This window comes from Salmo salar, chromosome 26 (assembly GCF_965601325.2).
Source record: "Salmo salar chromosome 26, fSalSal1, whole genome shotgun sequence".
NCBI lineage: Eukaryota > Metazoa > Chordata > Actinopteri > Salmoniformes > Salmonidae > Salmo > Salmo salar.
In genome coordinates this window covers 55,296,480-55,321,331 of record NC_138316.1, presented here as the reverse complement: position 1 = coordinate 55,321,331, position 24,852 = coordinate 55,296,480, and the positions used below count along the sequence as shown (strand labels likewise).

Below are 24,852 nucleotides of genomic sequence, written 5' to 3'. Positions count from 1 at the left end.
TGCAACGCCAGGGTTGTGGGTTCGATTCCCACGGGGGGCCAGCACAGAAAAAAAAAAAAATGTATGAAATGTATGCATTCACTACTGTAAGTCGCTCTGGATAAGAGTGTCTGCTAAATGACTAAAAATGCTAAATGTAATGCTCGGGGATTTCACTATGAAGCCAATGGTGACTTTGACTTTAAAACAGTTACAGAGTTTAATGGCTGTGATAGGAGAAAACTGAGGATGGATCAACAACGTTGGCGTTACTCCACAATACTAACCTAATTGACAGTAGTGAAAAGAAGGAAGCCTCTACAGAATACAAATATTCCAAACATGCTTCCTGTTTGCAACAAGGCACTAAAGTAATACTGCAAAAATGTTATGTTGGGGGTAAATACAACACATTACTGAGTACCACTCTCCGTAATCTCAAGAATAGTGGTGGATGCATCATGTTATGGGTGTGATTGTAATCGTTAAGGACTGGGGAGGTTTTCAGGATCAAAAAAAGAAAAGGAATGGAGCTAAGCACAGGCTAAAACCTGGTTCAGTCTGCTTTCCACCAGTGACTGGGAGATGAATTCACCTTTCAGCAGGACAATAACCTAAAACACAAGGCCAGACCTACACTGGAGTTGCTTACCAAGAAGACCGTGAATGTTACTGAGCGGCTGAGTTACAGTTTTGACTTAAATCTACGGCAAGACCTGAAAATGGTTGTCTAGCAATGATCAAAGCTCTTAGAGACTTACCCAGAAAGACTCAGTTGTAATCGCTGCCAAAGGTGCATCTAGAAGGTATTGACTCAAGGGGTCTGAATACTTATGTAAATTAGATATTTTGGTATTTCACTTTCAATAAAATTTGCAAAAATGTCTAAACATGTTTTCACTTTGTCATTATTGGGTATTGTGTTTAGATGGGTGAGAGAAAAACATCAATTTTGAATTCAGACTAACACAAGATAAAATGAATCCATTTTAGAATAAGGCTGTAAGACAACGTGGAATAAGACAAGTGGTGTGAATACTTTCTAAAGGCGCTGTGCATTCGGAAAGTATTCAGAACTCTTATTCTAAAATGGATTCATTGGATTTTCCCCCTCATCAATCTACACACTAGTCCATAACGACAAAGCAAAAACAGGTGGTTGGAAATGTTTGCAAGTGTGTGTATATATATATATATATAAAAAACAGATACCTTATTTCATAAGTATTCAGACCCTTTGCTATGAGACTCCAAATTGAGCTCAGGTGCATCCTGTTTCCATTGATCAACCTTGATGTTTCTACAACTTGATTGGAGTCCACCTGTGGTAAATTCAATTGATTGGACATGATTTGGAAAGGCACACACCTGTCTATATAAGGTCCCACAGTTGACAGTGCACGTCAGAGCAAAAACCAAGACATGAGGTCGAAGGAATTGTCCGTAGAGCTCCGAGACAGGATTGTGTCGAGGCACAGATCTGGGGAACGGTACCAAAACATTACTGCAGCATTGAAGGTTCCCAAGAACACAGTGGCCTCCATCATTCTTAAATGGAAGAAGTTTGGAACCACCAAGACTCTTCCTAGAACTGGCCGCCCGGCCAAACTGAGCAATCGGGGGAGAAGGGCCTTGGTCAGGGAGGTGACCAAGAACCCGATGGTCACTCTGACAGAGCTCCAGAGTTCCTCTGTGGAGATGGGAGAACCTTCCAGAAGGACAACCATCTCTGCAGCACTCCACCAATCAGACCTTTATGGTAGAGTGGCCAGACGGAAGCCACTCCTCAGTAAAAGGCACATGACAGCCCGCTTGGAGTTTGCCAAAAGGCACCTAAAGACTCTCAGACCATAACTTGTTGTTACTATAGCAGTGACTGGTAACTTGTTGTTACTATAGCAGTGACTGATAACTTGTTGTTACTATAGCAGTGACTGGTAACTTGTTGTTACTATAGCAGTGACTGGTAACTTGTTATTACTATAAAGAATCCTAATACATTTACATTTTAGTGATTTAGCAGACGCTCTTATCCAGAGCGACTTACAGTAGTGAATGCATACATTTCATACATTTCATTTTATGCATTTTTTATTTTTAGTTATTTTTGTTTATATTTTTTATTTTTGTTTATATTTTTATTTTTTATTTTTTAATAGCTCTATTAAAACAGAATCAAACTGAACCTTAAACATGAAGGAATTACACACTCCTTCCAAAATACAAGGCAGGCAGTAGCCTCCAGTGGGCCTGCGCCATAGAGATAGATAGAGGACTCATCTTTATATCTGTTGCCATTATAGCATAACAGCATGGCAGCGCCATTGAGAAAATCTTCATATTGAAGTAGTCCTTTTTCTTCATGATTGTCTGATCCCGATAGGACATGACTCCAACAGGGTTAATCGGGAGGGATCAATCAGGAGGGACCAGCCAATAAAGTTGGAAGTCCCACCCAGTTAACTATATTAAAACAGCTGAAGCCATCAATGGCGCTGCCCATACTAATATAACCTTTTGGCCACTAGAGGCCTCTATTATTCTCTATGGCCTGCACCAAGCCTGTCTGCAGGGTATATTGTGCTAGAGCGCCCTCTGGTGGCTGAATAACGCCCAATAACGAATTTATGGGATATTATTCATTATTATTATCCGTTATAAATAGAGAGTAATGAGAAGAAAATGTTAATAATGAATGTAAATATTGGTTGCATGGGGCTGATCTAGCGGGCCAAACTCCGCATGGTGAAGAGACCTTTATAACAATAGTTGCGTTCCTTTCTTTATACTTTTTTCAATAAAGGTGAATACAACCACTGACCTTCTGCTATGTTATACATGACTGTAAAAAACACACGTGTATTTCTATGATTTCTCTGTTGTTATTCCTCAGTATCTGTAATGATCTGGACAGAAATGTCCCAAGTCAATCCAGTTCTGCCACCACATATAGTTTCCCTGCTCCTGTAATGATCTGGACAGAAATGTGCCAAGTCAATCCAGTTCTGCCACCACATATAGTTTCCCTGCTCCTGTAATGATCTGGACAGGAATGTGCCAAGTCAATCCAGTTCTGCCACCACATATAGTTTCCCTGCTCCTGTAATGATCTGGACAGGAATGTGCCAAGTCAATCCAGTTCTGCCGCCACATATAGTTTCCCTGCTCCTGTAATGATCTGTTCAGGAATGTGCCAAGTCAATCCAGTTCTGCCATCACATATAGTTTCCCTGCTCCTGTAATGATCTGGACAGGAATGTGCCAAGTCAATCCAGTTCTGCCACCACATATAGTTTCCCTGCTCCTGTAATGATCTGTTCAGGAATGTGCCAAGTCAATCCAGTTCTGCCACCACATATAGTTTCCCTGCGCCTGAGCGACTGATCTGATTGGACAATGGGCTTTGGAGACAGGGCATACGTCATGTCATCTTTTTCCTTCAGAAACGAAAATAAAAGTCGCTGGTTGTATTTGATGCATGTTTATTGTAAAAGTATAGATTTGAACAAACTAAGAAAGACACGCCACTACAGAGGACAAACATCGGTACAAGGTAGGCGGTTCATGGTTTGTATTAGTTGAGGTATTGACCTTGAGTGAATGGATGTAGTCGGAGCTGGATTCCGCAGAGCCTGGTCTCTGTTCCAGTGTGTTGGTGAAGTTCACCATAAACTTCCTTCACCATGCAGTGAGCTTTAGTCCGCTAGGGGCACACCTTGACTTGGAGCCTGTTGGCCTGGCGGAATATGTTCTGGGACTAAAAAGAAAGCTGCTAAATGTATTATATGTTAGTAATATGGCAGTAGTAACGAGGTGTCTATTCTCCAGGTCAGTTTGTCAGCGCTTGTCTCCTGTCTGCCAGCGAGGAGGAGGAGGAGGACGACGTCTCTGTTGTTTCTTCATTTCCGTCAGTCCTGTTTCAATCCCTTCCTCCTTCCGTCCTGCTCCACATACAACGTCAACGGGGACACGACGTTCAAACTGCTTTCTCACATTAAAAGCCACCACGATCACCTCGCCACCATAAACCTGTTTGGGAACCAGGTGAGTTGAATATGTGTAGGTTGGTGAAATAAAGGAGGAAACAACAGAGCGACCGGCCGGCGAGGCGACTGGGTTTGTAGTCCAGCTTCATTTATTCCTTTTCACTCGCTGTGAAAATGTTTCGTGTCGCGGCGGTGGAATGGGCTTGTTGACCAGGTTGTTTCGTTGTCTTTATGTCGGATAATATCGGCTGGTAAACAAACAGCCCATGTACATTAGCCACTATGTAGCCAAAATGTCGTCTTTTATTCCACTTCCACATTCTGTGTCCCATGCCACAAACAGATGGCGTGGTGAGGGGGATGGAGGGAATGTGGAACAGACCCATAAACGAGTAGCGAGGCCACACTAGGTCTCCCCATCTCAGAGCTCAGCCCTCCATGCCACTAGCGGGTCTGGCAGAACCTGTCTTTAGTAGGCCCGTCCAGAACCTGTCTTTCTTCAACTTACTTTTCTTGTCAACTTATCGGCCCATTTAAAGATACAGCGCTTGTTCAGAGGATAATAATAATGACCAGCCAATTCAAACGATTACTGATGGGCTTTGTGCTGTTGGATACATTTGGGACGACAATGGAGGAATGGGTAGGCTGCTTTGGTACGACCATGGAGAAATGGGTAGGCTGCTTTGGGACGACCATGGAGGAATGGGTAGGCTGCTTTGGGACGACCATGGAGGAATGGGTAGGCTGCTTTGGGATGACCATGGAGGAATGGGTAGGCTGCTTTGGGACGACCATGGAGGAATGGGTAGGCTGCTTTGGGACGACCATGGAGGAATGGGTAGGCTGCTTTGAAACCGATAATGTAGGCCTGCCATTGCATCAACATGCAGTAGACTCAAGGTTGATGCTTCTTGTTCCAAATGAATGGATTTCTAAGCCATTCTCTAGTCTTTTGTAAAGCATCAAAATCCGTTTTTTTAAAGTTATAATCTAGTCCAGGGGTATACACATCTGGCCCTGTGAGGTCTGGAGTACTGCTGGCTTTCTGTTCTACCTGGTAATGAATTGCACCCACAATACAGTCAGGGACAGATATTTAGGCAACACAGTGATATGGATAATTGTACTGCATTACAGCCCAGTGTAATAGATCATTACTAGTGGTCAGATCTTGGTGAATAAACACGGGACCCACTGTCGCAGGCAGTGCACTGCATAACCAGGTGTTACTAAACATCTGGGTTATGACTTGATTGTCTGGTACTGTAGATTATAGTAATGTGGTGGTATAGTAGATTATAGTAATGTCGTGGAGGTGGTACAGTAGATTATAGTAATGTTGTGGAGGTGGTACAGTAGATTATAGTAATGTGGTGGTACAGTAGATTATAGTAATGCCATGGAGGTGGTATAGTAGATTATAGTAATGTCGTGGAGGTGGTTCAGTAGATTATAGTAATGTTGTGGAGGTGGTACAGTAGATTATAGTAATGTCGTGGAGGTGGTACAGTAGATTATAGTAATGTTGTGGAGGTGGTACAGTAGATTATAGTAATGTCGTGGAGGTGGTATAGTAGATTATAGTAATGTCGTGGAGGTGGTACAGTAGATTATAGTAATGTTGTGGTGGTATAGTAGATTATAGTAATGTTGTGGAGGTGGTTCAGTAGATTATAGTAATGTTGTGGAGGTGGTACAGTAGATTATAGTAATGTGGTGGAGGTGGTACAGTAGATTATAGTAATGTGGTGGAGGTGGTTCAGTAGATTATAGTAATGTTGTGGAGGTGGTTCAGTAGATTACAGTAATGTCGTGGAGGTGGTTCAGTAGATTATAATAATGTCGTAGAGGTGGTTCAGTAGATTATAGTAATGTTGTGGAGGTGGTACAGTAGATTATAGTAATGTCGTGGAGGTGGTACAGTAGATTATAGTAATGTTGTGGAGATGGTATAGTAGATTATAGTAATGTTGTGGAGGTGGTACAGTAGATAATAGTAATGTCGTGGAGGTGGTTCAGTAGATTATTATAATGTCGTGGAGGTGGTTCAGTAGATTATAGTAATGTTGTGGAGGTGGTACAGTAGATTATAGTAATGTCGTGGAGGTGGTACAGTAGATTATAGTAATGTTGTGGAGGTGGTACAGTAGATTATAGTAATGTTGTGGAGGTGGTACAGTAGATTATAGTAATGTCGTGGAGGTGGTACAGTAGATTATAGTAATGTCGTGGAGGTGGTACAGTAGATTATAGTAATGTCGTGGAGGTGGTTCAGTAGATTATAGTAATGTCGTGGAGGTGGTACAGTAGATTATAGTAATGCCATGGAGGTGGTACAGTAGATTATTGTAATGTCGTGGAGGTGGTATAGTAGATTATAGTAATGTGGTGGAGGTGGTACAGTAGATTATAGTAATGTTGTGGAGGTGGTACAGTAGATTATAGTAATGTTGTGGAGGTGGTTCAGTAGATTATAGTAATGTTGTGGAGGTGGTACAGTAGATTATAGTAATGTGGTGGAGGTGGTACAGTAGATTATAGTAATGTTGTGGAGGTGGTACAGTAGATTATAGTAATGTTGTGGAGGTGGTGCAGTAGATTATAGTAATGTTGTGGAGGTGGTACAGTAGATTATAGGAATGTCGTGGAGGTGGTTCAGTAGATTATAGTAATGTCGTGGAGATGGTATAGTAGATTCTAATAATGTCGTAGAGGTGGTTCAGTAGATTATAGTAATGTCAGGGAGGTGGTTCAGTAGATTATAGTAATGTTGTGGAGGTGGTACAGTAGATTATAGTAATGTCGTGGAGGTGGTTCAGTAGATTATAGTAATGTTGTGGAGGTGGTTCAGTAGATTATAGTAATGTTGTGGAGGTGGTACAGTAGATTATAGTAATGTTGTGGAGGTGGTACAGTAGATTATAGTAATGTTGTGGAGGTGGTACAGTAGATTATAGTAATGTTGTGGAGGTGGTACAGTAGATTATAGTAATGTTGTGGAGGTGGTACAGTAGATTATAGTAATGTCGTGGAGGTGGTTCAGTAGATTATAGTAATGTTGTGGAGGTGGTTCAGTAGATTATAGTAATGTTGTGGAGGTGGCACAGTAGATTATAGTAATGTCGTGGAGGTGGTACAGTAGATTATAGTAATGTCGTGGAGGTGGTTCAGTAGATTATAGTAATGTCGTGGAGGTGGTACAGTAGATTATAGTAATGCCATGGAGGTGGTACAGTAGATTATAGTAATGTCGTGGAGGTGGTACAGTAGATGATAGTAATGTCGTGGAGGTGGTTCAGTAGATTATAGTAATGTTGTGGAGGTGGTTCAGTAGATTATAGTAATGTTGTGGAGGTGGTACAGTAGATTATAGTAATGTCGTGGAGGTGGTACAGTAGATTATAGTAACGTCGTGGAGGTGGTACAGTAGATTATAGTAATGTCGTGGAGGTGGTACAGTAGATTATAGTAATGCCATGGAGGTGGTACAGTAGATTATAGTAATGTTGTGGAGGTGGTACAGTAGATTATAGTAATGTCGTGGAGGTGGTTCAGTAGATTATAGTAATGTTGTGGAGGTGGTTCAGTAGATTATAGTAATGTTGTGGAGGTGGCACAGTAGATTATAGTAATGTCGTGGAGGTGGTACAGTAGATTATAGTAATGTCGTGGAGGTGGTTCAGTAGATTATAGTAATGTCGTGGAGGTGGTACAGTAGATTATAGTAATGCCATGGAGGTGGTACAGTAGATTATAGTAATGTCGTGGAGGTGGTACAGTAGATGATAGTAATGTCGTGGAGGTGGTTCAGTAGATTATAGTAATGTTGTGGAGGTGGTTCAGTAGATTATAGTAATGTTGTGGAGGTGGTACAGTAGATTATAGTAATGTCGTGGAGGTGGTACAGTAGATTATAGTAACGTCGTGGAGGTGGTACAGTAGATTATAGTAATGTCGTGGAGGTGGTACAGTAGATTATAGTAATGCCATGGAGGTGGTACAGTAGATTATAGTAATGTCGTGGAGGTGGTACAGTAGATGATAGTAATGTCGTGGAGGTGGTTCAGTAGATTATAGTAATGTTGTGGAGGTGGTTCAGTAGATTATAGTAATGTTGTGGAGGTGGTACAGTAGATTATAGTAATGTCGTGGAGGTGGTACAGTAGATTATAGTAATGTCGTGGAGGTGGTACAGTAGATTATAGTAATGTCGTGGAGGTGGTACAGTAGATTATAGTAATGCCATGGAGGTGGTACAGTAGATTATAGTAATGTTGTGGAGGTGGTACAGTAGATTATAGTAATGTCGTGGAGGTGGTTCAGTAGATTATAGTAATGTTGTGGAGGTGGTTCAGTAGATTATAGTAATGTTGTGGAGGTGGCACAGTAGATTATAGTAATGTCGTGGAGGTGGTACAGTAGATTATAGTAATGTCGTGGAGGTGGTTCAGTAGATTATAGTAATGTCGTGGAGGTGGTACAGTAGATTATAGTAATGCCATGGAGGTGGTACAGTAAATTATAGTAATGTCGTGGAGGTGGTACAGTAGATGATAGTAATGTCGTGGAGGTGGTTCAGTAGATTATAGTAATGTTGTGGAGGTGGTTCAGTAGATTATAGTAATGTTGTGGAGGTGGTACAGTAGATTATAGTAATGTCGTGGAGGTGGTACAGTAGATTATAGTAACGTCGTGGAGGTGGTACAGTAGATTATAGTAATGTCGTGGAGGTGGTACAGTAGATTATAGTAATGCCATGGAGGTGGTACAGTAGATTATAGTAATGTCGTGGAGGTGGTACAGTAGATGATAGTAATGTCGTGGAGGTGGTTCAGTAGATTATAGTAATGTTGTGGAGGTGGTTCAGTAGATTATAGTAATGTTGTGGAGGTGGTACAGTAGATTATAGTAATGTCGTGGAGGTGGTACAGTAGATTATAGTAATGTCGTGGAGGTGGTACAGTAGATTATAGTAATGTCGTGGAGGTGGTACAGTAGATTATAGTAATGTCGTGGAGGTGGTACAGTAGATTATAGTAATGTTGTGGAGGTGGTACAGTAGATTATAGTAATGTTGTGGAGGTGGTACAGTAGATTATAGTAATGTCGTGGAGGTGGTACAGTAGATTATAGTAATGTCGTGGAGGTGGTTCAGTAGATTATAGTAATGTCGTGGAGGTGGTACAGTAGATTATAGTAATGCCATGGAGGTGGTACAGTAGATTATTGTAATGTCGTGGAGGTGGTATAGTAGATTATAGTAATGTGGTGGAGGTGGTACAGTAGATTATAGTAATGTTGTGGAGGTGGTACAGTAGATTATAGTAATGTTGTGGAGGTGGTTCAGTAGATTATAGTAATGTTGTGGAGGTGGTACAGTAGATTATAGTAATGTGGTGGAGGTGGTACAGTAGATTATAGTAATGTTGTGGAGGTGGTACAGTAGATTATAGTAATGTTGTGGAGGTGGTGCAGTAGATTATAGTAATGTTGTGGAGGTGGTACAGTAGATTATAGGAATGTCGTGGAGGTGGTTCAGTAGATTATAGTAATGTCGTGGAGATGGTATAGTAGATTCTAATAATGTCGTAGAGGTGGTTCAGTAGATTATAGTAATGTCAGGGAGGTGGTTCAGTAGATTATAGTAATGTTGTGGAGGTGGTATAGTAGATTATAGTAATGTCGTGGAGGTGGTTCAGTAGATTATAGTAATGTTGTGGAGGTGGTTCAGTAGATTATAGTAATGTTGTGGAGGTGGTACAGTAGATTATAGTAATGTTGTGGAGGTGGTACAGTAGATTATAGTAATGTTGTGGAGGTGGTACAGTAGATTATAGTAATGTTGTGGAGGTGGTACAGTAGATTATAGTAATGTTGTGGAGGTGGTACAGTAGATTATAGTAATGTCGTGGAGGTGGTTCAGTAGATTATAGTAATGTTGTGGAGGTGGTTCAGTAGATTATAGTAATGTTGTGGAGGTGGCACAGTAGATTATAGTAATGTCGTGGAGGTGGTACAGTAGATTATAGTAATGTCGTGGAGGTGGTTCAGTAGATTATAGTAATGTCGTGGAGGTGGTACAGTAGATTATAGTAATGCCATGGAGGTGGTACAGTAGATTATAGTAATGTCGTGGAGGTGGTACAGTAGATGATAGTAATGTCGTGGAGGTGGTTCAGTAGATTATAGTAATGTTGTGGAGGTGGTTCAGTAGATTATAGTAATGTTGTGGAGGTGGTACAGTAGATTATAGTAATGTCGTGGAGGTGGTACAGTAGATTATAGTAACGTCGTGGAGGTGGTACAGTAGATTATAGTAATGTCGTGGAGGTGGTACAGTAGATTATAGTAATGCCATGGAGGTGGTACAGTAGATTATAGTAATGTTGTGGAGGTGGTACAGTAGATTATAGTAATGTCGTGGAGGTGGTTCAGTAGATTATAGTAATGTTGTGGAGGTGGTTCAGTAGATTATAGTAATGTTGTGGAGGTGGCACAGTAGATTATAGTAATGTCGTGGAGGTGGTACAGTAGATTATAGTAATGTCGTGGAGGTGGTTCAGTAGATTATAGTAATGTCGTGGAGGTGGTACAGTAGATTATAGTAATGCCATGGAGGTGGTACAGTAGATTATAGTAATGTCGTGGAGGTGGTACAGTAGATGATAGTAATGTCGTGGAGGTGGTTCAGTAGATTATAGTAATGTTGTGGAGGTGGTTCAGTAGATTATAGTAATGTTGTGGAGGTGGTACAGTAGATTATAGTAATGTCGTGGAGGTGGTACAGTAGATTATAGTAACGTCGTGGAGGTGGTACAGTAGATTATAGTAATGTCATGGAGGTGGTACAGTAGATTATAGTAATGCCATGGAGGTGGTACAGTAGATTATAGTAATGTCGTGGAGGTGGTACAGTAGATGATAGTAATGTCGTGGAGGTGGTTCAGTAGATTATAGTAATGTTGTGGAGGTGGTTCAGTAGATTATAGTAATGTTGTGGAGGTGGTACAGTAGATTATAGTAATGTCGTGGAGGTGGTACAGTAGATTATAGTAATGTCGTGGAGGTGGTACAGTAGATTATAGTAATGTCGTGGAGGTGGTACAGTAGATTATAGTAATGTCGTGGAGGTGGTACAGTAGATTATAGTAATGTGGTGGAGGTGGTACAGTAGATTATAGTAATGTCGTGGAGGTGGTACTGTAGATTATAGTAATGCCATGGAGGTGGTACAGTAGATTATAGTAATGTCGTGGAGGTGGTACAGTAGATGATAGTAATGTCGTGGAGGTGGTTCAGTAGATTATAGTAATGTTGTGGAGGTGGTTCAGTAGATTATAGTAATGTTGTGGAGGTGGTACAGTAGATTATAGTAATGTCGTGGAGGTGGTACAGTAGATTATAGTAACGTCGTGGAGGTGGTACAGTAGATTATAGTAATGTCGTGGAGGTGGTACAGTAGATTATAGTAATGCCATGGAGGTGGTACAGTAGATTATAGTAATGTCGTGGAGGTGGTACAGTAGATTATAGTAATGTTGTGGAGGTGGTACAGTAGATTATAGTAATGCCATGGAGGTGGTACAGTAGATTATAGTAATGTTGTGGAGGTGGTTCAGTAGATTATAGTAATGTTGTGGAGGTGGTTCAGTAGATTATAGTAATGTTGTGGAGGTGGTTCAGTAGATTATAGTAATGTTGTGGAGGTGGTTCAGTAGATTATAGTAATGTTGTGGAGGTGGTTCAGTAGATTATAGTAATGTGGTGGTATAGTAGATTATAGTAATGTTGTGGAGGTGGTTCAGTAGATTATAGTAATGTTGTGGAGGTGGTTCAGTAGATTATTATAATGTCGTGGAGGTGGTTCAGTAGATTATAGTAATGTTGTGGAGGGGGTTCAGTAGATTATAGTAATGTTGTGGAGGTGGTACAGTAGATTATAGTAATGTTGTGGAGGTGGTACAGTAGATAATAGTAATGTCGTGGAGGTGGTTCAGTAGATTATTATAATGTCGTGGAGGTGGTTCAGTAGATTATAGTAATGTTGTGGAGGGGGTTCAGTAGATTATAGTAATGTTGTGGAGGTGGTACAGTAGATTATAGTAATGTTGTGGAGGTGGTACAGTAGATTATAGTAATGTTGTGGAGATGGTATAGTAGATTATAGTAATGTCGTGGAGGTGGTACAGTAGATTATAGTAATGTCGTGGAGGTGGTACAGTAGATTATAGTAATGCCATGGAGGTGGTTCAGTAGATTATAGTAATGTCGTGGAGGTGGTACAGTAGATTATAGTAATGTTGTGGAGGTGGTTCAGTAGATTACAGTAATGTCGTGGAGGTGGTACAGTAGATTATAGTAATGTCGTGGAGGTGGTACAGTAGATTATAGTAATGTCGTGGAGGTGGTTCAGTAGATTATAGTAATGTTGTGGAGGTGGTACAGTAGATTATAGTAATGTTGTGGAGGTGGTACTGTAGATTATAGTGAAGTAGATGAGGGTGTTTTCACATATAGTCCTCTTTTAAAAGATCTGATCTCAATCCTCTTGAAAGTGAACTCTGCGGTAAAACTCCCCCAAAGGATCTCCGTTCTGTTTGTATTGACGCTGCTCTTGCCTTTTAATGAGGACTTAACTTTTTTGCCAGTTCATTTCACGCATTCTGTGGTCCGAGTCCTCTCTGCATTCACATTGCTAGTTTTATAAAGGAACCACCAGTCAATGCACTGTGGGGTTTAACCCTAACCCAGTCAATGCACTGTGGGTTTTAACCCTAACCCAGTCAATGCACTGTGGGTTTTAACCCTAACCCAGTCAATGCACTCTGGGTTTTAACCCTAACCCAGTCAATGCGCTGTGGGGTTTAACCCTAACCCAGTCAATGCACTGTGGGGTTTAACCCTAACCCAGTCAATGCGCTGTGGGGTTTAACCCTAACCCAGTCAATGCACTGTGGGTTTTAACCCTAACCCAGTCAATGCACTGTGGGGTTTAACCCTAACCCAGTCAATGCACTGTGGGTTTTAACCCTAACCCAGTCAATGCACTGTGGGGTTTAACCCTAACCCAGTCAATGCGCTGTGGGTTTTAACCCTAACCCAGTCAATGCACTGTGGGTTTTAACCCTAACCCAGTCAATGCGCTGTGGGTTTTAACCCTAACCCAGTCAATGCACTGTGGGTTTTAACCCTAACCCAGTCAATGCGCTGTGGGGTTTAACCCTAACCCAGTCAATGCACTGTGGGTTTTAACCCTAACCCAGTCAATGCACTGTGGGGTTTAACCCTAACCCAGTCAATGCACTGTGGGTTTTAACCCTAACCCAGTCAATGCACTGTGGGTTTTAACCCTAACCCAGTCAATGCACTGTGGGGTTTAACCCTAACCCAGTCAATGCACTGTGGGTTTTAACCCTAACCCAGTCAATGCACTGTGGGTTTTAACCCTAACCCAGTCAATGCACTGTGGGGTTTAACCCTAACCCAGTCAATGCACTGTGGGGTTTAACCCTAACCCAGTCAATGCACTGTGGGTTTTAACCCTAACCCAGTCAATGCACTGTGGGTTTTAACCCTAACCCAGTCAATGCGCTGTGGGGTTTAACCCTAACCCAGTCAATGCACTGTGGGGTTTAACCCTAACCCAGTCAATGCGCTGTGTGGGTTTAACCCTAACCCAGTCAATGCACTGTGGGTTTTAACCCTAACCCAGTCAATGCACTGTGGGGTTTAACCCTAACCCAGTCAATGCACTGTGGGTTTTAACCCTAACCCAGTCAATGCACTGTGGGGTTTAACCCTAACCCAGTCAATGCACTGTGGGGTTTAACCCTAACCCAGTCAATGCACTGTGGGTTTTAACCCTAACCCAGTCAATGCACTGTGGGGTTTAACCCTAACCCAGTCAATGCACTGTGGGGTTTAACCCTAACCCAGTCAATGCGCTGTGGGGTTTAACCCTAACCCAGTCAATGCACTGTGGGGTTTAACCCTAACCCAGTCAATGCACTGTGGGTTTTAACCCTAACCCAGTCAATGCACTGTGGGTTTTAACCCTAACCCAGTCAATGCACTGTGGGGTTTAACCCTAACCCAGTCAATGCACTGTGGGGTTTAACCCTAACCCAGTCAATGCACTGTGGGTTTTAACCCTAACCCAGTCAATGCACTGTGGGTTTTAACCCTAACCCAGTCAATGCGCTGTGGGGTTTAACCCTAACCCAGTCAATGCACTGTGGGGTTTAACCCTAACCCAGTCAATGCGCTGTGTGGGTTTAACCCTAACCCAGTCAATGCACTGTGGGTTTTAACCCTAACCCAGTCAATGCACTGTGGGGTTTAACCCTAACCCAGTCAATGCACTGTGGGTTTTAACCCTAACCCAGTCAATGCACTGTGGGGTTTAACCCTAACCCAGTCAATGCACTGTGGGGTTTAACCCTAACCCAGTCAATGCACTGTGGGTTTTAACCCTAACCCAGTCAATGCACTGTGGGGTTTAACCCTAACCCAGTCAATGCACTGTGGGGTTTAACCCTAACCCAGTCAATGCGCTGTGGGGTTTAACCCTAACCCAGTCAATGCACTGTGGGGTTTAACCCTAACCCAGTCAATGCACTGTGGGTTTTAACCCTAACCCAGTCAATGCACTGTGGGTTTTAACCCTAACCCAGTCAATGCACTGTGGGGTTTAACCCTAACCCAGTCAATGCACTGTGGGGTTTAACCCTAACCCAGTCAATGCACTGTGGGTTTTAACCCTAACCCAGTCAATGCGCTGTGGGGTTTAACCCTAACCCAGTCAATGCACTGTGGGGTTTAACCCTAACCCAGTCAATGCGCTGTGGGGTTTAACCCTAACCCAGTCAATGCACTGTGGGGTTTAACCCTAACCCAGTCAATGCACTGTGGGTTTTAACCCTAACCCAGTCAATGCACTGTGGGTTTTAACCCTAACCCAGTCAATGCGCTGTGGGGTTTAACCCTAACCCAGTCAATGCACTGTGGGTTTTAACCCTAACCCAGTCAATGCACTGTGGGGTTTAACCCTAACCCAGTCAATGCACTGTGGGTTTTAACCCTAACCCAGTCAATGCACTGTGGGTTTTAACCCTAACCCAGTCAATGCACTGTGGGGTTTAACCCTAACCCAGTCAATGCACTGTGGGGTTTAACCCTAACCCAGTCAATGCACTGTGGGTTTTAACCCTAACCCAGTCAATGCACTGTGGGGTTTAACCCTAACCCAGTCAATGCACTGTGGGGTTTAACCCTAACCCAGTCAATGCACTGTGGGGTTTAACCCTAACCCAGTCAATGCACTGTGGGGTTTAACCCTAACCCAGTCAATGCACTGTGGGGTTTAACCCTAACCCAGTCAATGCACTGTGGGGTTTAACCCTAACCCAGTCAATGCACTGTGGGTTTTAACCCTAACCCAGTCAATGCACTGTGGGTTTTAACCCTAACCCAGTCAATGCACTGTGGGGTTTAACCCTAACCCAGTCAATGCACTGTGGGGTTTATAAAGTGCTGGACAAGCCGTTCTACCAGGTGGTGGTATGGGACAGCTACATATAACCTACCTACTTACATTTTGAAAGCTTATAGATTGCATTTATTTAAAAGATGAGACATAATAATTGTAATCAGAAGATGATATTAATGGTAATAGAATAAATAGCAGTGTTATTTTCTTCTCATGAAGGCCAAGTCTGAATATTTTATGTCTGTTACCACTGATAACCTGAATGACCCTAGAAAGTTCTGGAAGGCTATTAAAGTCTATGTCTGGTAACAGTAATGTTAATGAATTACCATCATGTGTATTGAAGGACTCTGTTGCTATATATGACAAAACTGAAATGCTGAATTGTTTCAATGAGCACTTTGTATCATCTGGTAGACTGTTTGATTCAGTATGTTTTGCCATTCTCAGTGCAGGTGGTACATAAAGCCCTGAAATCCTTAGATCAGAGAAAGCCTACAGGTCCTGATCTTTTGGATCCCTGCTTTTTAAAACTGGCAGCTGATTTCATAGCTGAACCACTTACATATCTGTTCATTTTAACCCTGGAATGTAATGAAATTCCAATGATCTGGAAATCAGCATTTGTCCTACCACTTTTAAAGGGGGGAGAGCCAACTCTATTAAATAATTATAGGCCAATCTCAAAGCTGTCACCCCTGGTGAAATTACTTGAAACCCTTGTTAGTGAACAGCTGAAAGAGTTTTTATATACTAACTCTATTTTTATCAATGTACCAATCTGGCTTCAGGAAGAAGCATAGGCCAATTACAGCAGCCGTGAAGGTTTTAAATGATATCACTGAAGCCCTTGACAAAAAACAGCACTGTGGCTTTTGATCCAGTTGATCATGCTATACTGAGGCAGAGATTGTCGAGTGTAGGTCTTTCAGAGCATGTAGTTGCATGGTTTGTTAACTATCTGTCTGATTGAACTCAGTGCACTCTGATTGATGGGCTCATGTCTGTCTGTAATGGTGTGCCCCAGGGCTCTGTACTTGGTCCCATCTTATTTACTATTTATATAAATAATTTAGACAAAAATGTGCAAAATGTGCAACTTCACTTTTATGCTGATGATACTGTTATTTATTGTTGTGCCTCGTCTCTCACAAAAGCTTTTCAGAACTTGCAAACTGCTTTTAATACTGTTCAACATTCCTTGTGTCAATTGAAGCTTATCCTCAATACTGACAAAACTAAACTAATGGTGTTTTCTAAAGCAAGAAATAGACCTCACCTATTACTACCTGTCAGGGCAAGGAGATTGAGGTTGTAACCTCATATAAATATCTGGGAATTTTAATTGATGACGGAGTCTCTTTAAAATTTCAAATTCAAGAAGATACAAAAACATGTAAATTGAAGTTGTGATTTTATTTTAGGAATAATGTTTTTGTTTTGAAGCCAGGAGGAGGCTAGTATCAGCTACATTTATGCCTTTACTAGACTATGGGGATATTTTATATATGAACGCTTCCGCTCAGTGTTTGAGATCAATTGACACCCTTTACCATGGCACTTTGAGATTTATTTTAAACTGCTAAACCCTTACGCACCACTGCACTTTATATACCAGGGTTGGCTGGCCTTCTCTAGTCACTCGTAGGCTCAGTCACTGGTATACTTTTATTTATAAAGCCATTTTGGGGTTTACTACCATTTTATTTGGCCATTTTTATTGTTCAGAAATGTGGTGGGTCGTCTCTTCGTTCGCGGGACTTTATCCGGCTAACTGTTCCAAATGTCCGAACTGAATTTGGTAAAAGGTATTTTATGTACTCTGCACCATCGTCTTGGAAACGCCTTACAAAATACTGTTAAACTGGAAGAACTCGTCCCGATTGGTGTTTTTGTTTTATTTCACCTTTATTTAACCAGGTAGGCAAGTTGAGAACAAGTTCTCATTTACAACTGCGACCTGGTCAAGATAAAGCAAAACAGTGTGACAAAAAACAACAACACAGAGTTACACATGGAATAAACAAACGTACAGTCAACAACACAATAGGAAAAAGTCTATATACAGTGTGTGCAAATGGCGTGAGGAGGTAAGGCAATAAATAGGCCGTAGTAGCAAAGTAATTACAATTTAACAAATTAACACTGGAGTGATACATGTGTAGATGATGATGTGTAAGTAGAAATACTGGGGTGCAAAAGAGCAAAAAAGTTAATAAAAACAATATGGGGATGAGGTAGGTAGTTGGATGGGCTATTTACAGATGGACTATGTACAGCTGCAGCGATCGGTAAGCTGCTCAGATAGCTGATGTTTAAAGTTAGTGAGGGAGATATAAGTCTCCAAATTCAGCGATTTTTTTTGCAATTTGTTCCAGTCATTGGAACTGGAAGGAAAGGTGGCCAAATGAGGTGTTGGCTTTGGGGGATGACCAGTGAGATATACCTGCTGGAGCGCGTGCTACGGGTGGGTGTTGTTATCGTGACCAGTGAGCTGAGATAAGGCAGGACTTTACCTAGCAAAGACTTATAGATGACCTGGAGCCAGTGGGTCTGGTGACGGATATGTAGCGAGGGCCAGCCGACGAGAGCATACAGGTAGCAGTGGGTAGTATATGGGGCTTTGGGGACAAAACGGATGGCACTGTGATAGGCTGCATCCAGTTTGCTGAGTGGAGTGTTGGAGGCTATTTTGTAAATGACATCGCCGAAGTCGAGGATCGGTAGGATAGTCAGTTTTACGAGGGTATGTTTGGCAGCGTGAGTGAAGGAGGCTTTGTTGCGAAATAGGAAGCCGATTCCAGATTTAATTTTGGATTGGAGATGTTTAATATTAGTCTGGAAGGAGAGTTTACAGTCTAACCAGACACCTAGGTATTTGTAGTTGTCCACATATTCTAGGTCAGAACCGTCCAGAGTAGTGATGCTGGACGGGCGGGCAGGTGCAGGCAGCGATCGGTTGAAGAGCATTTAGTTTTACTAGCGTTTTAATAGCAGTTGGATTGAAGCTTGTTTTGGAGGTTAGTTAACAGTGTCCAAAGAAGGGCCAGAAGGGCCGTGATACAGAATGGTGTCGTCCGCATAGAGGTGTATCAGGGAATCACCCGCAGCAAGAGCGACATCGTTGATATATACAGAGAAAAGAGTCGGCCCGAGAATTGAACCCTGTGGTACCCCCATAGAGACTGCCAGAGGTCCATACAACAAGCCCTCCAATTTGACACACTGAACTCTATCAGAGAAGTAGTTGGTGAACCAGGCGAGGCAGTCATTTGAGAAACCAAGGATGTTGAGTCTGCCAATAAGAATGTGGTGATTGACAGAGTCGAAAGCCTTGGCCAGGTCGATGAAGACGGCTGCACAGTACTGTCTTTTATCGATGGCGGTTATGATATCGTTTAGGACCTTGAGCGTGGCTGAGGTGCACCCGTGACCAGCTCGGAAACCGGATTGCACAGCGGAGAAGGTACGGTGGGATTCGAAATGGTTGGTGATCTGTTTATTAAGTTGGCTTTCGAAGATTTTAGAAAGGCAGGGCAGGATGGATATAGGTCTATAACAGTTTGGGTCTAGAGTGTCTCCCCCTTTGAAGAGGGGGATGACTGCGGCAGCTTTCCAATCTTTAGGGATCTCGGACGATACGAAAGAGAGGTTGAACAGGCTAGTAATAGGGGTTGCAACAATTTCGGCGGATAATTTGAGAGGGTCCAGATTGTCTAGCCCGGCTGATTTGTACGGGTCCAGATTTTGCAGCTCTTTCAGAACATCAGCTGAACTGGATTTGGGAGAAGGAGAAGCTGGGAGGTTTGAGCGAGTTGCTGTGGGGGGTGCAGGGCTGTTGACCGGGGTAGGGGTAGCCAGGTGGAGAAGCATGGCCAGCCGTAGAAAAAGGCTTATTGAAATTCTCAATTATTGTGGATTTATCGTCTGGTGACAGTGTTTGCTAGCCTCAGTGCAGTGGGCAGCTGGGAGGAGGTGCTCTTATTGTCCATGTACTTTACAGTGTCCCAGAACATTTTGGAGTACGAGCTACAGGATGCAAATTTCTGTTTGAAAAGGAAAAAGCTACCCTTTGCTTTCCTAACTGACTGAGTATATTGGTTCCTGACTTCCCTGAACAGTTGCATATTGCGGGGGCTATTCGATGCTAGTGCAGTCCGCCACAGGGTGTTTTTGTGCTGGTCGAGGGCAGTCAGGTCTGGAGTGAACCAAGGGCTATATCTGTTCTTAGTTCTGCATTTTTTGAAAGGGGCATGCTTATTTAAGATGGTGAGTAAATTACTTTTAAGGAACGAACAGGCATCCTCGACTGACAGGATGAGGTCAATATCCTTCCAGGATACCCGGGTCAGGTCGATTAGAAAGGCCTGCTCGCAGAAGTGTTTTAGGGAGCATTTGACAGTGATGATGGGTGGTCGTTTGACCGCGGACCCATAGCGGATACAGGCAATGAGGCAGTGATCGCTGAGATCCTGATTGAAAACAGCAGAGGTGTATTTAGAGGACAAGTTGGTTAGGATGATATCTATGATATCTATTAAATCATTGATGAAGGATTTTGAGGCTGATTCCCTGACCTGTCAATGTTTTTAATTTGCTATTTTATGATTTTGTTATACTCCTGTGAATTATGTTTTTTTCACTAGATTACCTGTAGTTTTTCATGTTGTCTGTCTAATGACTTGGTGCTGCCTATCTTGGCCAGGACGCTCTCGAAAAAGAGATTTAAAATCTCAATGAGCCCTTCCGGGTTAAATAAAAGTGAAATAAAAATAAGAATAATTGCAGATTAAATTATGCTGTATTGAAAACTGTACACTCAATGTAGGCTTCTGCCCCTTTAAGAGCTAGAATTGGTTTGTACCCTGTGTTGTGATTCTCACCAAATATGTTGTCTTCTCACAATATTCAAACCCCACCATCAATAAACAGCTTGTGAAGCTCACGTTTTACAAACAACTAATCTGAACCAAAAACTCCACACATATTTTGGAATATCTAGGGAGCTTTGTATTTACATCGCCCTAAAAAACAGAACTTAGACCACCTTTCGAGATGGTTTCAGTTCGATTCAAGTTTTAGGAAGTATGAACAATGATGATCCCACACTGCTAGAATGATACACTTCATCATTTAGCTATTTCCAAAATACTAGTTAATGGTTTGTTTATGAATGCTTATTCATTAGTTGTTATAAGTTATTACCGTGTTGACCAGTTCTAGCCGAGTAAAGAGCTCTATAGATGTGCTCTCTCATGTTGTTGAAGCTCTATAGATGTGCTCTCTCATGTTGTTGAAGCTCTATAGATGTGCTCTCTCATGTTGTTGAAGCTCTATAGATGTGCTCTCATGTTGTTGAAGCTCTATAGATGTGCTCTCTCATGTTGTTGAAGCTCTATAGATGTGCTCTCTCATGTTGAAGCTCTATAGATGTGCTCTCTCATGTTGTTGAAGCTCTATAGATGTGCTCTCATGTTGTTGAAGCTCTATAGATGTGCTCTCTCATGTTGTTGAAGCTCTATAGATGTGCTCTCTCATGTTGAAGCTCTAAAGATGTGCTCTCTCATGTTGTTGAAGCTCTATAGATGTGCTCTCATGTTGTTGAAGCTCTATAGATGTGCTCTCTCATGTTGTTGAAGCTCTATAGATGTGCTCTCTCATGTTGTTGAAGCTCTATAGATGTGCTCTCATGTTGTTGAAGCTCTATAGATGTGCTCTCATGTTGTTGAAGCTCTATAGATGTGCTCTCATGTTGTTGAAGCTCTATAGATGTGCTCTCATGTTGTTGAAGCTCTATAGATGTGCTCTCATGTTGTTGAAGCTCTATAGATGTGCTCTCTCATGTTGTTGAAGCTCTATAGATGTGCTCTCTCATGTTGTTGAAGCTCTATAGATGTGCTCTCATGTTGTTGAAGCTCTATAGATGTGCTCTCCATGTTGTTGAAGCTCTATAGATGTGCTCTCATGTTGTTGAAGCTCTATAGATGTGCTCTCTCATGTTGTTGAAGCTCTATAGATGTGCTCTCATGTTGTTGAAGCTCTATAGATGTGCTCTCTCATGTTGTTGAAGCTCTATAGATGTGCTCTCATGTTGTTGAAGCTCTATAGATGTGCTCTCTCTCATGTTGTTGAAGCTCTATAGATGTGCTCTCTCATGTTGTTGAAGCTCTATAGATGTGCTCTCTCATGTTGTTGAAGCTCTATAGATGTGCTCTCATGTTGTTGAAGCTCTATAGATGTGCTCTCTCATGTTGTTGAAGCTCTATAGATGTGCTCTCTCATGTTGTTGAAGCTCTATAGATGTGCTCTCTCATGTTGAAGCTCTATAGATGTGCTCTCTCATGTTGTTGAAGCTCTATAGATGTGCTCTCATGTTGTTGAAGCTCTATAGATGTGCTCTCTCATGTTGTTGAAGCTCTATAGATGTGCTCTCTCTAATTCACCTCTTCCATAACATTGGGAAGCCTAAAGATGTTGTATTGTACCTTCCATATAACTATTCCCTGGAACTCCCTACCTATCGTCCTCCTATTGAGCCCAGGAAGTTATGGAACACACGATGCGGTATGAATGCCGGGTAGATCAGTCTGTCATGTAGAGGTTGGAGAAGCTAAGGATTAAAACGACCTAATGAACTCTACATCATTCTATGTTGGAACTAAGCCTAACTCTAACCTAATACCAACCAACTAACCTAGTAATAACTCTGACCTAGTACTAACCCTAACCCTAACCTGGTACCAACCATCAAACCACAACTAACCTAGTACCAACCAACTAATCTTAACTCTAACCTAGTACCAACCAACTAATCCTAACTCTAACCTAGTACCAACCAACTAATCCTAACTCTAACCTAGTACCAACCAACTAATCCTAACTCTAACCTAGTACCAACCAACTAATCCTAACTCTAACCTAGTACCAACCATCAAATCACAACTCTAACCTAGTACCAACCAACTAATCCTAACTCTAACCTAGTACCAACCATCAAATCACAACTCTAACCTAGTACCAACCAACTAATCCTAACTCTAACCTAGTACCAACCAACTAATCCTAACTCTAACCTAGTACCAACCATCAAACCACAACTCTAATATAAACTCAGCAAAAAAAGAAACGTCCTCTCACTGTCAACTGTGTTTATTTTCAGCAAACTTAACATGTAAATATTTGTATGAACATAACAAGATTCAACAACTGAGACATAAACTGAACAATTCCACAGACATGTGACTAACAGAAATGGAATAATGTGTCCCTGAACAAAGAGGGGGTCAAAATTAAAAGTAACAGTCAGTATCTGGTGTGGCCACCAGCTGCATTAAGTACTGCAGTGCATCTCCTCCTCATGGACTGCACCAGATTTGCCAGTTCTTGCTGTGAGATGTTACCCCACTCTTCCACCAAGGCACCTGCAAGTTCCCAGACATTTCTGGGGGGAATGGCCCTAGCCCTCACCCTCCGATCCAACAGGTCCCAGACGTGCTCAATGGGATTGAGATCCGGGTTCTTCACTGGCCATGGCAGAACACTGACATTCCTGTCTTGCAGGAAATCAAGCACAGAACGAGCAGTATGGCTGGAGGCAATGTCATGCTGGAGGGTCATGTCAGGATGAGCCTGCAGGAAGGGTACCACATGAGGGAGGAGGATGTCTTCCCTGTAACGCACAGCGTTGAGATTGCCTGCAATGACAACAAGCTCAGTCCGATGATGCTGTGACACACCGCCCCAGACCATGACGGACCCTCCACCTCCAAATCGATCCCGCTCCAGAGTACAGGCCTCGGTGTAACGCTCATTCCTTCGACGATAAACGCGAATCCGACCATCACCCCTGGTGAGACAAAACCGAGACTCGTCAGTGAAGAGCACTTTTTGCCCGTCCTGTCTGGTCCAGTGACAGTGGGTTTGTGCCCATAGGCAATGTTGTTGCTAGGGATGTCTGGTGAGGACCTGCCTTACAACAGGCCCTACAAGCCCTCAGTCCAGCCTCTCTCAGCCTATTGCGGACAGTCTGAGCACTGATGGAGGGATTGTGTGTTCCTGGTGTAAATCGGGCAGTTGTTGTTGCCATCCTGTACCTGTCCCGATGTACTGATCCTGTGCAGGTGTTGTTGCACGTGGTCTGCCACTGCGAGGACGATCAGCTGTCCGTCCTGTCTCCCTGTAGTGCTGTCTTAGGCGTCTCACAGTACGGACATTGCAATTTATTGCCCTGGCCACATCTGCAGTCCTCATGCCTCCTTGCAGCATGCCTAAGGCACGTTCACGCAGATGAGCAGGGACCCTGGGCATCTTTCTTTTGGTGTTTTTCAGAGTCAGTAGAAAGGCCTCTTTAGTGTCCTAAGTTTTCATAACTGTGACCTTAATTGCCTACCGTCTGTAAGCTGTTAGTGTCTTAACGACCGTTCCACAGGTGCATGTTCATTCATTGTTTATGGTTCATTGAACAAGCATGGGGAAACAGTGTTTAAACCCTTTACAATGAAGATCTGTGAAGTTATTTGTTTTTTTACGAATTATCCTTGAAAGACCAGGGTCCTGAAAAAGGGACAATTCTTTTTTTGCTAAGTTTAGTACCAACCATCAAACCACAACTCTTAACTAGGCTTGGGCGGTATCCACATTGTCCTACCTTCAAACCCTCCATGTGCAATAATGGGATATTCGGTAACACCGGCACTGAACCCAAGGGGCGTTATTGTAATCCGAAGGTCAGAAATGCTAACAAGTACACGTAAAATCCCATAGAGCATTCTAACTAAACGCTAACGAGAGCGTTGCAAACATTTTATACAGTCTCTGACCTAAAGTATTTACAAGACAGAGATCCCAGCTCATAAAGATATACAAGTAACTCAAAAATGATTCTCACAGTTTGCTGGACACACAAAACGAATATTAGACAGCAAGGCTCTTGATCCATAAGGGATTCTCTGCTGTTACCAAGTAAAACTTGATTTTGGAAGAAGCTAACCACTTAGCTAGATAGCTAACTAGCTACTAAATTAGAGCAAAGCATTAAATGCAGAGCATTTATCACATTTTAGACAGTTAGTTGGTTATAAGATATCTAGCTGGTAAACATTTCGTTGTGAATTCCAGATCACCTGGCGCGAGCTGCACAACAGCGAGTGACTCACAAGGCTCTGGTCTCTCAGTGCTGTGTGCTTGTAAACAAACATCACGTGACTGAGGACGACCAGTAAGCTTCATAATGAAAAATTGTGACAGGTGAAATTAAAAATTCTTTATCTCCTAACGTATTGCACAAGTTGACTTCAGGTTTTTACTTAAAGTAGCTACAAATATTAACATTTATTTAAAAAAAACTTCAAAGAAATAGTTTCGACGGTGTTTAACAACCATCCCATGGCTATTTTC

General features: G+C 42.3%; 1 protein-coding gene across 2 annotated transcripts in view; it reads left to right on the top strand.

Annotated features, from left to right (window-relative positions):
- The first annotated feature begins 3,407 nt into the window (after positions 1 to 3,407).
- LOC106593375 (uncharacterized) overlaps positions 3,408 to 24,852 on the top strand; it is a 65,636-nt gene continuing 44,191 nt past the window's right edge. The window contains exons 1-2 of one of the 2 annotated variants that reach the window (XM_045709097.2): positions 3,408 to 3,532; positions 3,808 to 4,023. The gene's annotated coding sequence lies outside the window, so the exon portion shown is untranslated. Of the gene's footprint in view, positions 3,533 to 3,672; positions 4,024 to 24,852 lie in introns of those variants that run through there. The other variant, XM_045709096.2, reaches the window with a different exon arrangement.